Genomic DNA, 13,196 nt, shown 5'->3' with positions numbered 1-13,196 from the left:
TTCGCACACCCAGCAGCCGCCGAACTTTGATAAATGACGTAGTTCACTTATCAGAGCCCTCGTGCTTGCCGTTTTCCTTATTTTTCACATCCCCGTTTGCACACCCAGCAGCCGTCGAACTTTGATAAGTGACGCAGTTCACTTATCAGAGCCCTCGTGCTTGCCGTTTTCCTTATTTTTCACATCCCCGTTTGCACACCCAGCAGCTGCCGAACTTTGATAAGTGACGCGGTTCACTTATCAGAGCTCTCATGCCTGCCATTTTCCTTTTTTTTCACATCCCCGTTCGCACACCCAGCAGCCACTGAACTTTGGTAAGTGACGCAATTCAGTTATCAGAGTTAGGGCCTGCGGTTTTAGACTTATTTTCACAGGCATTTTTGTCTCCCTATTAGCTCTTTTTCTTTCAGTTTTTTCTTTTTCAGACAAGCTTGCACCAATCACTATTCCCTACACACAGTTATAAATAAAGTACACCCAAGCACCATATCCACACGAAAAAATGTCCCGCCCATCACGTTCATCCCAACAGCGCTATTCATTGGAAGAAGCATATTCTTTCATTGCTTCTGACACTGATAGCGAGGGAGAGAAGCCCACATTCCTTTTCTCTTCAGATTCTTTCTCCTCTTCCTCATCTTCCTCCTCAGGTTCTGCGGAACCGCCACGCAGACATCCCATGACAGGAGCAGTGCCCACCATAAATGAAGATGAAGCAGTGCCCACTCCTGAATATGAACCAGCGCGCCCCTCTTAGGACCCCGTATGGACCTCGCCCCCGAAAATTACGAGCAACTGATTCCTGATTTTGTGGCAGAATCAGGAATCAAGTTTGACACCACCGGCCTCACAGAAATAGACATTTTCAAAGTCTTTTTCTTTGAGGATTTTTTTAACCTCATGGTGGAGCAAACTAATTTGTATGCTCATCAATTTTTGGGGCAAAACACCGGTTCATCATATTCCAACTTGTCTCCTGTAGACACAGCGGAAATTATGCAGTTTTGGGGCCTGGTCCTTCATATGGGGCTCCTGAAGAAGCCAGAAATTCGGCAATATTGGAGTGTTGATATTTTACACAAAACTCCAGTGTTCCCAATGGTCATGGTCCGAACGTGTTTTGAGGCCATCCATAAGTTGCTGCATTATTCCGATAATGCACAGTGTCCCGCACGAGATGACCCCAACTTTGACCGTCTGTTCAAAGTTTGGCCGGTCATTGAAAACACTTCAGCAAAAAGCCTTCAGCAAAAAGTTTGCTGAAGCGTACGTGCCCCAAAGGGACATCTACGTGGATGAGTCCTTGGTTCATTTTAAGGGGCGGCTCAGATTCCGTCAATACCTGCCCAACAAGAGGGCCAGGTACGGAATCAAACTCTACAAGCTGTGTGAGAGTACCTCAGGGTACACCTACAGCTTTAGATTCTATGAAGGGAAGGACACCAGGATTGAACCCCCTGAGTGTCCCCCTGTTCTGGGAGTGAGTGGGAAAATTGTGTGGCATTTGGTGCACCCACTGCTGGATAAAGGTTATCACCTTTACACTGATAACTTTTATTCCAGCATCCCACTCTTCAAATCCCTCTCTGCGTGAGGTACCACAGCCTGCGGTACTGTCCGCAAAAATCAGAGAGGCCTCCCGAAAAAGCTACTTGTGCAGATGCCCAGAAGGGGTGACAGCAGAGCCCAATGTAGAGACCACCTGCTGGTGGTCAAGTACAAGGACAAGAGGGATGTCCTTCTATTGACCACCATACACGGTGATGGCATTGCTCTCGGCACTGTACGGGGTACCTCTACACCGGTCAGCAAACCGGACTGTGTACTGGGGTACAACAAAAACATGGGGGCGTTGATCTCTCTGATCAACTCCTCCAACCATACAGTGCTTTGAGAAAGGCCAAGGTGTAGTACAAAAAGCTGTCCGTGTACATAGTACAAATGGCAATGCTCAACGCTTTCCTGCTGTCACAATGTGCACGCCACACCGATACGTCGTACCTTCAGTTCCAGGAGGTAGTGGTTAAGGCCCTGATATTTGGCACGAAGGAAGGAGCGGGCCCCAGTACTTTGAGAACTGAAGGTGCTCGTATCGTACCAGGTCAGCATTTCCCGGGGGAGGTCCCGCAAACTGGAAAAAGAGGTAAGTCGCAAAAAAGGTGCAGAGTGTGTTACAATAGGGGAATACACAAGGACACCATTTATCAATGTGACACCTGCCCCGAAAAACCTGGCCTGTGTATGAAGGATTGCTTCAAATTGTACCACACCTCCATGCACTACTAATTTTCTTTACAGGAAACAGTAGATTAGTTCCAAAAAGGGGGCACACCTCGATAAGTTCATTGGGGGTCTAGTTTACAAAATGTCACTTGTGCGTTTTTTTTACTGTTTAGGCACATCAGGGGCTCTGAAAATGGAACATGACGGCCGCAGACCATTCCATCAAAGTCTGCTTTCCAAATCGTCACTACTTCCCTTCCGAGCCCCGACGTGCGCCCAAACAGTATTTTTCCCACATAAGGGGCACCAGCATACTCAGGACAAATTGGACAATAACTTTTGAGGTCCAATGTCTCCTGTTACTCTTGGGAAAATTGGGGACTAAAACATCATTTTTGCGGGAAAAAATATGATTTTTTATTTTCACGCCCGGCATCATAAACTTTAGTGAAACACTTGGGGGTTCAAAATTCTCACCACACACCTAGATAAGTTCCCTATTAGGTCTAGTTTCCAAAATGTGGTCACTTGTGGTGGATTTCTACTGTTTAAGCACATCAGGGGCTCTGCAAATGGAACATGACGCCCGCAGACCATTCCATCAAAGTCTGCTTTCCAAAACGTCACTACTTCCCTTCCGAGCCTCTAAGTGTACCCAAACAGTAGTTTTCTCCCACATGTGGGATATCAACGTACTCAGGACAAATTGGACAACTTTTGGGGTCCAATTTCTCCTGTTACCCTAGGGAAAATAAAAAATTGGGAACTAAACGATCATGTTTGAGGAAAAAATATGATTTTTTATTTTCACACCCAGGCGTTATAAACTTCTGTGAAGCACTTGGGGGATAAAAGTGCTCACCACACATCTAGATAAGTTCCTTAGGGGGTCTAGTTTCCAAAATGGGGTCACATTTGAGGTTTTTCCACTGTTTAGGCACATCAGGGGCTCGCCAAATGTGACATGGCGTCTGGTATCAATTCCAGCTAATTTTAGCTTGAAAAAGTCAAATGGCGCTCCTTCTGTTCTGAACCCTGCCATGCGCCAAACAGTGGTTCCCCCCACATATGGGGTATCGACGTTCTCAGTACAAATTGAACTACAACTTTTGTGGTCCATTTTCTCATTTTACCCTTGGGAAAATAAAATAATTATTGCTGTAAGATCAATTTTGTGACTAAAAAGATAAATGTTCATTTTTTCCTTTCACGTTGCTTCTGCGCCTGAAGGGTTAATAAACTTCTTGAATGTGATTTTGAGTACCTTGAGGGGTGCAGATTTTAGAATGGTGTCACTTTTGGGTATTTTGAGCCATATAGACCCCTCAAAGTGACTTCAAATGTGAAGTGGTCCCTAAAAAAATGGTTTTTGTCAATTTTGTTGCAAAAATGAGAAATCACTGGTTAACTTTTATTCCTTATAACTTCCAAACGAAAAAAAATGTTGATTCCAGAATTGTGCTGATGTAAAGTAGACATGAAGAAAATTTTAATTAACTATTTTGTGTGACATATTTCTCTGTTTTAAATACATAAAAATTCAAAATTTGAAAATTGCAAAATTTTCAAAAATTTTCGCCAAATTTCTGTTTTTTAGGGTGGTTTCACACTTGCGTTTTTGTCTGCAGCGTTTTTTGCACAAAAAACGCGTTTTTTTGTGTACGCGTTTGGTCGCGTTTTCAATCGCATGCGTTTTTTTACTGCATGCGTTCATTTTCAAAAATGCAACTTGTAGTATTTTTTAGAGGCTTTTTTGGATACACCCCTACCCCTAACCCTATCCCTACCCCTAACCCTACCCCTACCCCTAACCCTAACCCTAACCCTACCCCTAACCCTACCCATAACCCTACCCCTAACCCTACCCCTAACCCTAATCCCTTTAAGGGTAGGGTTAGGGTTAGGATCCCTTTAGGGTTAGGGTTAAGGTTAGGGGTAGGGTTAGGGGTAGGGTTAGGGTTAGGATCCCTTTAGGGTTAGGGTTAGGGTTAGGATCCCTTTAGGGTTAGGGTTAGGGGTAGGGTTAGGGTTAGGATCCCTTTAGGGTTAGGGGTAGGGTTAGGGTTAGGATCCCTTTAGAGTTAGGGTTAGGATCCCTACCCCTAACCCTACCCCTAACCCTAGCTCTTTCTGTTTATAGTGGGTTTTTTACCTTATTTTGATGATTGGCAGCTGTCACACATTTATCTACATGCGTTTAAAAAACGCAAAGGCATGAAAATACGCATGTAAACGCGTCAAAACGCCACGTTTTTTCACCACATGAAAAAACGCATGCGTCAAAAAAACGCATCGTTTGCACGCGTTTACATGCGTTTTTTCAGCATGCGTTTTTTTTAAAAAACGCATGCGTTTTGAAACGCAAGTGTGAAACCAGCCTTACACAAATAAATTCAAGTAATATTGAAGAAATTTCTATCATGAAGTACAATGTCACGAGAAAACAATGTCAGAATCAGCGGGATCTGTTGAAGCGTTCCGGAGTTATAACCTCATAAAGGGACAGTGGTCAGAATTGAAAAATTGGCCCGGTCATTATTGTGCAAATCACACTTGGGGTAAAGGGGTTAAATGTGGTTTTGAACACCTTTAGGGGTGCAGTTTTTAGAATGGTGTCACTTTTTGGTATTTTCTATCATATAGACCCCTCAAAGTGACTTCAAATGAGATGTGGTTCCTAAAAAAAAAATGGTATTGTAAAAATGAGAAGTCGCTGGTCAACTTTTAACCCTTATAACTCCCTAACAAAAAAAAAGCCTCCAGCGCAGGGGTCATGGGGTGCATTCTCATCATGCCTTTACGGCGTTCCGTCCAGCTCCACAGTATAGTGTTGCTCCCTGTGAATTTGGGCAAATTGCTCAGCATGGCCTCCAGGGAAAGGCTAGTCCTGGGGCCACCACACCTGCTTCATCTGCCACCTGCATGCTATTGGACTGCATCCTGCCAACTACACCAAGTGTAGAATGCCAGCAGGTGCATAGGATTCAGTGACACACAGGAGGCAGAGCAAGGGTTAACAGGTTATATATATATATATATATGTATGTATATATATATATATATATACATATATATATATATATATATATATATTATCCAAAACTAAAACAGTGAATCTCAGAGCAAAGTTTACAAACTGTAGTCTTTTAATAATACTTAATTAAAGCAGACATAATCGTTAAAATACATACAAGAATAAATATAACATGGGTAGTGACACGTCCGGCGAGGTTGAGATACATGTACACAAATAGCAAAAGAATCCCTCAAAGCACTATATATCATATGTAAGAAGAGGTAATAGGGCAATAGTGGATAATCTAATTCAGGGCTACAGCATGGCTAAAAAAGTGCGCAACTGCAATATAGATAAATTCATCAAGTCAGTACTATATGATTACAAGAGCCATATACAACATAGCCAAGTTCAGTGCAGAGTCAACTACTATCAAAAAATAACCTCTAGCAAAAAGGTATATAGATATTCAAGTAGATAGTAGCAGTGCCAACCTACCAGCCAGGCGTGGCAGAGAACCCCCGACGCGTGTTTCGCTAGCAGTGCTTCCTCGGGGGGCGTGGTGTGATGTAAGTATTGCAGATATTTATAGGGCATTCCAACAAGAAGCCCCAATAGTGCGGTCTGGTGTAGTGCGCTTCCAGCAGCACGGCGCGGACCGGAAACCATGGTCTCGGCATCCAACGTCATAGATCCACGCCCACAACTGATGCGTCAGCATGTGGGTGGGGACTCAACAACGCTGAAGGATGCGTATCCATGGCACCGGATCAACGCTAGCAGCAGGGAGCGCACACCAACTATATTGAAAGAACACTGGGAGAGGGAGTGCGGCGCAAGCAGCTGAGTACCAACATAAGGAAAAGTAGTAAAGTATACATACCAAAGGGAAGGCCGGGGAGTGATGGCCAGAAAGAAAAGTGCACGGTGAATGTGAGAAAACTACGAGGTGAAAACAAACATAGAGGGCACAGTTAGAAACACATTGACGTGAAAATAATTGCTTAAAAAAGTTATAAGCAAGTGTCATAAAGAATGTATATCATATCATATCAATGTAATAGTCTAAGATTATTAAGGAATGTATATAAAAGTGAACAAGATAAAATGTTTTGTAAACAAATATCGTAACATGGGATAAAATATAAGACTGTATATCAAAAGAGCACTCAAATAAAAAACTTTGATTCTTAATTATAAAAAAACTGTATATATATAGAAAACAATAACAATATAAATACATAGAAGGCATGTTAAGAAGCATATTAGAGGATTGCTGTATTAACCACACGGTCACATTAATAATACAAATACAGCAAAGAACAAAACAAAACAAAAATAAATACAAATGCCAAATGCAAAAATGCAAGGACATAAATTACTTTTTTATTTTCACTTCTTCTCTCTAAATTTTCAGCTTCCAGAATTAGATTATGGGAGACACCGCACACAGCTGCCAGGGAAAAACATAAGACAAAACAGACCTATATAGATAAAAGATAAAAAAGTGAGAATTAAAATTAGAAAATAAAACAAACACAACACAAACATTATAAAAATGGAGCGAAACTGAGAATCTCATTGAGTCCTTTTAGGGCGAACACAATCGATTTTAAATATCCAACGTGTCTCAAGTTGGGTTAGCTTTTTCTTGATGTCACCCCCACGTTTGTCAGGTACAATACAATCAATGCCACAAATTTTTAAAAGACGGCTGTTACAGTCATGCATAGTGTTGAGCGATACCTTCCGATATCGGAAAGTATCGGTATCGGATTGGATCGGCCGATATTCAAAAAATATCGGATATCGCCGATACCGATACCCGATCCCAATGCAAGTCAATGGGACCAAAATATCGGAATTAAAATAAACCCTTTCTTTCCTTGTAGGTTCATTCTACATGAAGGAAAACAAGTAAGAATAATGCAGGATGTATTTGGGGAGGTGGCGGAGACATTAAAGTCATAGAGGCTTAGCCCAATCAAATAGAATAGCATGTTTTTTTTTTTTTTTAAAGACGTTCGGAGTGACAAAGATATTGACTATGTAAATATTTTTTTTATTTTGTCAGATATTGATGTTTCACTATTCCACGCCCTTCCCCTTCTATTTTTTTTTACTTTTCCCACACTTTCATCTTCATCATCATCAGCATCTTTGACATCAACTTCTTCTTCACCTTATTCATCTTCTTCTTCATCCTTTACCTTTTTTTTTTTTTTGATTACATTCTTCATATTCATTTTATTCAACTATTATTATTCTTCCTATTCTACATATTCTTTTTATTCCACTGTTATTATTCTTCCTATCCAGGGGCACCACGAGGAGGAACGGACTCACCCCCATACACTGCTTAGTCTTCTTCTGCATATAATTTAGATAATATCTTTTGCTCTGATATTAAGTCTTATGCTTAATGTTCTTCTGCTCTTTGTTCTGCAGCCTCTTGTTCTTCTGCTTCTCGGTCTTCCATGTCGTCGTCTCCAGGGTCGTCGTCTCCAGTGTCGTCATCTCCGCCGTCGTCGTCTCAGCCGTCGTCGTCTCCGCCGTCGTCGTCTCCGCCGTCGTCGTCGTCGTCATCGGGGTGGTCTTCCGGGTCGTCGTCGTCGTCATCGGGGTGGTCTTCCGGGTCGTCGACTTTAGGGTCTTCAACTTGGAAATGTAGCAGAAGGTACAAGAAGGCTGAGAAAATGCCAAGAACCAGCTGAGAGTACTGGAACCCAGATGGGTAGCCGAAGGTGCAAGAGCCTATGGAACTACCGAGGACCAGCTGACGTTACTGGAACCCGGTTACTAAGCAGGAGGTACCCGTGCTAAAAAGCACTACCAAGGACCGCCTGACGTTGGCGGAACTCGGATACCCAGAAGGAGGCACCTAAGCCAAAGGCTCTGCCCGGAACCAGCTGACGGTACTGGAACCAGGATGGGGAGCAGAAGGTACAAGAGCAAAAGACACTGCCGAGAACCAGCTGACGGTGCTGGAACCAGGTGGTGGACCTGAAGGCCCACAGGAGAGGAGAGAACAGCTAGGCCGCGAGGCAGCCGCAGTTACCGAACCCCAACAGTCCTATAGGGGGAGCTGGGCCTACTGGCACTACAGAACCAGCCTTGACTACCAGTTCACGCAGCCCACATAGGAAGCTCCTAAGCTGGAGGCACCCTGGAGTTGGCTAACCCGACCGCACCACGACGGGGCAAGCATAGGCGTCTCAGTGAGCTTGACACAACCCGGAAACAGCTGACGGTGCTGAAACCAGGCTTGGCACGAGGGAGTACCTGTGTCAAAAACACTGCCGAGAACCAGCTGGCGTTGCTGGAACCCAGATGCGTTGCCCCAGTGTGCAAGAGCCAATGGCACGACCGAGGACCAGCTGACGGTGCTGGAACCCGGTTACTAAGCTGTAGGTGCCCGCGCTTAAAAGCACTACCAAGGACCGCCTGACGTTGGCGGAACTCGGATACCCAGGAGGAGGCACCTAAGCCAAAGGCTCGGCCTGGAACCAGCTGACGGTGCTGGAACCAGGAGGTGGACCCGAAGGCCCACAGGAGAGGAGAGAACAGCTAGGCCGCGAGGCAGCCGCAGTTACCGAACCCCAACAGTCCTACAGGGGGAGCTGGGCCTACTGGCACTACAGAACCAGCCTTGACTACCAGTTCACGCAGCCCACATAGGAAGCTCCTAAACTGGAGGCACCCTGGAGTTGGCTAACCCGACCGCACCACGACGGGGCAAGCATAGGCGTCTCAGTGAGCTTGACATAACCCGGAAACAGCAGACGGTGCTGAAACCAGGCTTGGCACGAGGGAGTACCTGTGTCAAGAACACTGCCGAGAACCAGCTGGCGGTGCTGGAACCCAGATGCGTTGCCCCAGTGTGCAAGAGCCAATGGCACGACCGAGGACCAGCTGGCGGTGCTGGAACCCGGTTACTAAGCTGTAGGTGCCCGCGCTTAAAAGCACTACCAAGGACCACCTGACGTTGGCGGAACTCGGATACCCAGGAGGAGGCACCTAAGCCAAAGGCTCGGCCTGGAACCAGCTGACGGTGCTGGAACCAGGAGGTGGACCCGAAGGCCCACAGGAGAGGAGAGAACAGCTAGGCCGCGAGGCAGCCGCAGTTACCGAACCCAACAGTCCTACAGGGGGAGTTGGGCCTACTGGCACTACAGAACCAGCCTTGGCTACCAGTTCACGCAGCCCACATAGGAAGCTCCTAAACTGGAGGCACCCTGGAGTTGGCTAACCCGACCGCACCACGACGGGGCAAGCATAGGCGTCTCAGTGAGCTTGACACAACCCGGAAACAGCTGACGGTGCTGAAACCAGGCTTGGCACGAGGGAGTACCTGTGTCAAGAACACTGCCGAGAACCAGCTGGCGGTGCTGGAACCCAGATGCGTTGCCCCAGTGTGCAAGAGCCAATGGCACGACCGAGGACCAGCTGGCGGTGCTGGAACCCGGTTACTAAGCTGTAGGTGCCCGCGCTTAAAAGTACTACCAAGGACCGCCTGACGTTGGCGGAAATCGGATACCCAGGAGGAGGCACCTAAGCCAAAGGCTCGGCCTGGAACCAGCTGACGGTGCTGGAACCAGGAGGTGGACCCGAAGGCCCACAGGAGAGGAGAGAACAGCTAGGCCGCGAGGCAGCCGCAGTTACCGAACCCCAACAGTCCTACAGGGGGAGCTGGGCCTACTGGCACTACAGAACCAGCCTTGACTACCAGTTCACGCAGCCCACATAGGAAGCTCCTAAACTGGAGGCACCCTGGAGTTGGCTAACCCGACTGCACCACGACGGGGCAAGCATAGGCGTCTCAGTGAACTTGACACAACCCAGAAACAGCTGACGGTGCTGAAACCAGGCTTGGCACGAGGGAGTACCTGTGACAAGAACACTGCCGAGAACCAGCTGGCGGTGCTGGAACCCAGATGCGTTGCCCCAGTGTGCAAGAGCCAATGGCACGACCGAGGACCAGCTGGCGGTGCTGGAACCCGGTTACTAAGCTGTAGGTGCTCGCGCTTAAAAGCACTACCAAGGACCGCCTGACGTTGGCGGAACTCGGATACCCAGGAGGAGGCACCTAAGCCAAAGGCTCGGCCTGGAACCAGCTGACGGTGCTGGAGCCAGGTGGTGGACCCGAAGGCCCACAGGAGAGGAGAGAACAGCTAGGCCGCGAGGCAGCCGCAGTTACCGAACCCCAACAGTCCTACAGGGGGAGCTGGGCCTACTGGCACTACAGAACCAGCCTTGACTACCAGTTCACGCAGCCCACATAGGAAGCTCCTAAACTGGAGGCACCCTGGAGTTGGCTAACCCGACTGCACCACGACGGGGCAAGCATAGGCGTCTCAGTGAACTTGACACAACCCGGAAACAGCTGACGGTGCTGAAACCAGGCTTGGCACGAGGGAGTACCTGTGACAAGAACACTGCCGAGAACCAGCTGGCGGTGCTGGAACCCAGATGCGTTGCCCCAGTGTGCAAGAGCCAATGGCACGACCGAGGACCAGCTGGCGGTGCTGGAACCCGGTTACTAAGCTGTAGGTGCCCGCGCTTAAAAGCACTACCAAGGACCGCCTGACGTTGGCGGAACTCGGATACCCGGGAGGAGGCACCTAAGCCAAAGGCTCGGCCTGGAACCAGCTGACGGTGCTGGAACCAGGTGGTGGACCCGAAGGCCCACAGGAGAGGAGAGAACAGCTAGGCCGCGAGGCAGCCGCAGTTACCGAACCCCAACAGTCCTACAGGGGGAGCTGGGCCTACTGGCACTACAAAACCAGCCTTGACTACCAGTTCACGCAGCCCACATAGGAAGCTCCTAAACTGGAGGCACCCTGGAGTTGGCTAACCCGACTGCACCACGACGGGGCAAGCATAGGCGTCTCAGTAAACTTGACACAACCCGGAAACAGCTGACGGTGCTGAAACCAGGCTTGGCACGAGGGAGTACCTGTGACAAGAACACTGCCGAGAACCAGCTGGCGGTGCTGGAACCCAGATGCGTTGCCCCAGTGTGCAAGAGCCAATGGCACGACCGAGGACTAGCTGGCGGTGCTGGAACCCGGTTACTAAGCTGTAGGTGCCCGTGCTTAAAAGCACTATCAAGGACCGCCTGACGTTGGCGGAACTCGGATACCCAGGAGGAGGCACCTAAGCCAAAGGCTCGGCCTGGAACCAGCTGACGGTGCTGGAACCAGGAGGTGGACCCGAAGGCGCACAGGAGAGGAGAGAACAGCTAGGCCGCGAGGCAGCCGCAGTTACCGAACCCCAACAGTCCTACAGGGGGAGCTGGGCCTACTGGCACTACAGAACCAGCCTTGACTACCAGTTCACGCAGCCCACATAGGAAGCTCCTAAACTGGAGGCACCCTGGAGTTGGCTAACCCGACCGCAACACGACGGGGCAAGCATAGGCGTCTCAGCGAGTTTGACACAACCCGGAAACAGCTGACGGTGCTGAAACCAGGTTTGGCACGAGGGAGTACCTGTGACAAAAACACTGTTGAGAACCAGCTGGCGGTGCTGGAACCCAGATGCGTTGCCTATTAAAGATTGTCTTCCTAGAGCCCCAACTAGCGGTGCTGGAGCAAAGGGTAAGCAGGGGGAGCAGAGTGTAGGCCGAAGCCTGCACTGGAGGCAGCTTTGTGTCAGCGTTGCGTTTGCAGGACACTTTGCCGGCTACACAGTGTGGGAACAGCTGGCGTTGCTGAACCCCACTAACACAATGGCGGGTGTTTTTCTCTGTGCAGCTAGCACTTGCGGGCAAAAACTAGCGATGTTAGAGCCCGTGGTGAAGCAGGAGGAGGAGAGGAGCAGAGTGTAGGCCGAAGCCTAGTTGAACCAATTTCAAAGGAAACCTTTAACCCCCCCTCAGGTGTTACAAAGTACAAGAGACACACCTTGTGCAGTATTAATGCTGCACAAGTGAAAGGTTGCTCTATTAATTTGTCTACTTGCACACGCTGAATGAAAGACGTACACAATTTTGCCCATTCTACAGTCAAACTGTAGTGGATGCGTGACTTGGCTTTTTAAGGAGACGCAGCACAGGTGTCCCAAATAACGCCTTGGTGCTTGGCGCAGCTTCCTGAGCGTTGTTATTTGCTGTACAGGAGTCAGCACTCTTGTGTTATCCCTTGGCAATGCCCTGTTAGAGCTGCCCGTCTTATGACCTCATTTCATGTTGGCCGGTGCGGCTAACGATGGCCATAAATCCCAGACCCACAGTGCCTTTTCCTAAAGTCACACTGCGGTGCTGGGATTCGTGGCCTTGTGCAGTAAATATGTTCGCCGCTTACACATGTCCTTACACCAGCTTCAGACTGGGCGGCCTCAGCTGATCCCTTATCGCATGCCGCGGCCATGAGGCCGCACAGTCAGAAGAAGGCGGAAGGAGGGGAGTGAAGACAGGGGAACATATGCACTGCTCGTGCCCATCAATCACACCCTCGCAGTCAAAATATATGAGACAACGAGGGGCGTTGTGTCGGGCAGGGCGGACGCACAGGCACAGCCAGCCAACCAATGATGTCAGAAGACGGGCAGCGCTAACAATGGGGGTGCTGCGTGTCATTAGAAAGGAAAGTCACACCTCAGGGACAGTGGAATGGTCTCTAATGAGACACATTTTGTACGTGTTGAGTTCCACGTGGGCAAGGAGAAAAAAGTCAGCCACCTTGTACAAATGCAGCAGTACTGCTGTACAAGGTGGCTGCTATACATATAAACACCTGGGGGTGGGGGGCAGGCTCCCTTCAATTTCAGTTCATGTGCCTGCGTGGCGTTTGCAGGACACGTTGCCGGCTACACAGCAGGGGAACAGCTGGCGGTGCTGAACCCCACTAACACATTGGCTGGTGTTTTTCTCTGTGCAGCTAGCACTTCCGGGCAGAAACTGGAGGTGTTTGAGCCCAGGGTCAGCAGGAGGAGGAGAGGAGCAGAGTGTAGGCTG

The sequence above is a fragment of the Ranitomeya imitator genome, chromosome 4 (genome assembly GCF_032444005.1).
Source record: "Ranitomeya imitator isolate aRanImi1 chromosome 4, aRanImi1.pri, whole genome shotgun sequence".
NCBI classification, from domain to species: domain Eukaryota; kingdom Metazoa; phylum Chordata; class Amphibia; order Anura; family Dendrobatidae; genus Ranitomeya; species Ranitomeya imitator.
The sequence above is the reverse complement of the archived record's forward strand: the minus strand, read 5'-3'. Positions refer to the sequence as shown.